Consider the following 3592-nt stretch of genomic DNA (forward strand, 5'->3'; position numbering starts at 1 on the left):
CGCTGGGAAGCACACAAGACAGATTGGAAGGAGCTTCAGTGACACATTTCTTCCCACTGGGTCCTATCTCCTAGCAGCTCATTCAGCTGTGAGCTCTTCAATAGATTAACCCATTAAGGACATCAATGTCCTCAGGATTCGGTCATCGCTCAACAGCTGCATTGGTTGAAGCCTTTAACACAGAACCCGGTGTGTGTGTGTGTGTGTGTGTGTGTGTGTGTGTGTGTGTGTGTGTGTGTGTGCAGTATTTTCTTGACTACTGCTCATCTCTCCTTATTTCATGCCGCCTATGACTTACTCCTCATGCTCAATCAAATCAAAGGTCTTCCAGGAATTTTCTCTTGATTCCTGTTTTTGGATGATGGCTTGCCATTTTCAACTACCCAATGTCCCCTTTTCATGTCTCTTCTATTGATTTATCTATTTTGTGTTATGTTGTCATCTCCCATACTAGATAACAAGTCCATGGCTTATAACTTACACAAGTTTGGTCCCCGCTGTCTTTAATGCAGAGGAGCTTAAATGGCTGGTTTTCTATCTCCTTATATCTAGCTCTTTGTAAATAGCTTATTTACCTAAAGTTCATCACTCAACCCATTCTTATTCTCTGTGCATGGGAAAGCTTAGAAATTGTCTTTGAATAACCCAGACTGATCTTGGAGACGGTGGCTGCATGGTTTCTCTATGCCTTGACGGAGTTGTAGTTGCAAAAATGACCAGAATAAAGGCCATTCCCGAGGCCTCTGAGGCGCAGGCGGAGGGCTGCAGCGAGGAGTGCATGCACCAAGAGCTGCTGGTCAACCTGAACCCCATGGTGCCACCCCTGGCCTCCTGCCGCCTGATGCGCAAGCTCTGCAAGTGCATCAAGAAGACTGTGAAGCAGAAGCAGATTCATTGCAAGGTGAAGGAGCTTCAGAAATTTGTCAACAAGGGTGAGAAAGGGATCATGGTTTTGTTAGGAGATACATTGCCATCTTCCAGTTATGTGCGAGGACCAGAACTTGCCCTCTGTCTGTATTCCCTCTAAGACAGACGTGGGTGCAGCTCCAGGTTCCAGGCATCCCACTTGGGTGATCATGGTGAAGTCCCATGAAGAATATCAGGAGGCCTATGACAAGTGCCTGGAGGGGGTTGCAGGCACTGCCTACACCTCTGTGAGAGACTTGGGCTGCAATCCAGCCGGTTCCAAGAGATGCTGGGCTGCCTGTAGGCGCTGCCTACCTTAACGGCATCTCCCCAATTTCTTGATGTATGAATCTTCCCAGGCAGCTCCAACAGCTGTTCTTGGAGGGAGAGCCAGCATCTTTGTCATCATTGCCATTTCCTGTTGAGCTTTGATGAAACTGTTCCAAGAATATGGGACAGAAGTAAATGCTAAGACGATGAAAACACAAAGAAATTGTCTCTGTTGTTGTTTAAGACAAAGTCTTGCTACATAGCTCAGGCTGGCCTCAGACTCTTGATCCTCTTGCCTTAGCCTCTAGAGTATGGAACGACAAGTAGGCACCATCATTCTCTGCCTCAGAATACAGTGACATGATTTTAAAGAAAGTAAATTATATGGTAATTAAAATCTTCAGTTGTTTTTAGTTCCAGTGTTTGGTTAGCTTTTCTCCCAAGTTAGTTTTTAATAGAAACAGTAACACTGAAGCTTAATGAAAGAGACACTTAAGTATGGAGTCTAGCCCAGAGACTAGGCGTGGTCTGTTTCATGGAGTGCAGGTTATGAGAGCCTACAGATTTTTACAGTTAACTTTTCAGCTGCCTTTGAGTGGCAGTGACTGGCATTAGTAGCATTTTCCTCTTTTAGGGATGAGAAATGAAGTTAGAAAGAATGTTCATCGCTGTCAGGGTCTTCGTTGACCAAACTGATCTTTTATCTGCCAAAAATGTGTCTACTGGCTTCTGTCTCTGTAGGGGCCTCTGCAACTAAAAGTAACTGATAAATTAGCTCAGCTCTAATCCGTCACCGGTTCTGCTATGGTTGCAGCTTGTTAACCTTAGTACACTGTTTTCTTAATCCCCATGGATGACATCATGCAAGCCACCCCCATTCCATCAAAGCCTACTGCACACTGTGAAGAACAATTTGGTTTCAAACACTCTGACACAGGGACTTTTTTCCCTTCCTTTTCCTCCCTATATAAAAAGATAAGACATAAACCTTTAATTCTCAGCCATTTGGTTTCCACCCTGTCTGGCTTTCCTCCAGTGAGAGTGAGCAAGCCATTTAGCACCAAGCTAACTAAAAAAATATCAAACCGGTTCACTCCAGTCCTTGAACAGGAGAACTGCTGACAGCAACTGGTCTTTCCGTTTTACACATTATCCTTCACTGGCCAATTTCACTTTGGTACACTGCTCAACGGTTTCCTGTAGCACAGCTTGGCAACGTGAGGCTCTGCAAGGTTCCCCATGTTGGAGTGGCCCCAAACACTAGCAAGTGTAATACTCTTAGCTCATTCTCCTCTCGGGGTCCCCCTGATGTTCTTGCCTAAGGGCTGATCTATTTTGATTAGAGGGATTGGCACATGTGAGATGTTGTCACCTCCTGGGCATGTTAAGCTCCATGACCCTCTGGTGTTTCTGCTGTCACAGTTCCAACACCACTCCATAGTGCCAGTCCCCAATGTAAGCGTTGGCATCTATGAAGCCTTACGTGCGGCTTTACTAGGTGAAAGGCCGACTGGTCATTCACAAGGGAGCCATTGCTTTAGTGGTGGCTATGATTTATGCCAACAGTCCAGAAGGAGAAATGAAATGCTAACAAATATCAGTAAGTGACAGAGACTGGCTTGTTGTTTTTAAGAGTCTTTAAGCCTACGTTTCCTTCACACCTTGTATGATAATCCTACCTCTTAGATGCCAGAAGTCAGTCGGTGAACCAACCGTTCCGTGCATTATTCAGGCTTGTTTTAAGTACTGTGAGAATCAAAATGTGTAAAACCAAAGTCGTGTTTACAAGTCATTATTCAGCTGGCTCAACAGTTCTAAAATTCTACTCTCTGGGATCCTAGTTCAGAAATATAACCCAGTACAGTACTCCTGGAGATTCACGCCATAGGGCTTTGAGAAATTCTAAAGTGAAGAAATTTGTTTCATCTGTTTAAACCCAAGCAAGGTTATTTGAACATGGACTACTCTCCTTTTTATGTAACCCATCCTGTGGGGTTTTATGTAAACATTCTGTGGGATATGTGGTGGGGGTAAGCGGTCTCTGAGAACTTGTTTACAGGGATGATAGGCTTTATTTATTTTGTTTTATCCAGAGAACTTCTCAGACAGCCTCAATTAAACGAATATGCTATCTGACCCAGGAAGTCAGAGCAGCAGGCCTGAAATTCCAGTCCACAGACCTGGGGTTGAATACGGCTGTTTGGGGGTCATCACAAACTCAGATCCCCAGTGACAATGCTGGAGGAGTTCCTGGTTTGAAAGATTTTGGATCGTCCTCATAATTGGCTTAGGAATCATTTGCTAATGAAAAACAAATAGGACTAACTATGAGCACCTGGCATCTTTTAAATAACGGTCCCTAAATATATGTCCTTTAGTTACCCATCTATACCATGAACAAGTGGTGAAGCCCACA

The 3592-nt window shown here is 44.3% G+C and overlaps 1 pseudogene; it reads left to right on the top strand.

Moving 5' to 3' along the window:
* Positions 1 to 712: 712 nt before the first annotated feature.
* On the top strand, positions 713 to 1158 carry LOC116885002 (annotated as a pseudogene).
* The last annotated feature ends 2434 nt before the right edge of the window (positions 1159 to 3592 follow it).

Source organism: Rattus rattus, chromosome 15 (genome assembly GCF_011064425.1).
Source record: "Rattus rattus isolate New Zealand chromosome 15, Rrattus_CSIRO_v1, whole genome shotgun sequence".
Lineage (NCBI taxonomy): Eukaryota > Metazoa > Chordata > Mammalia > Rodentia > Muridae > Rattus > Rattus rattus.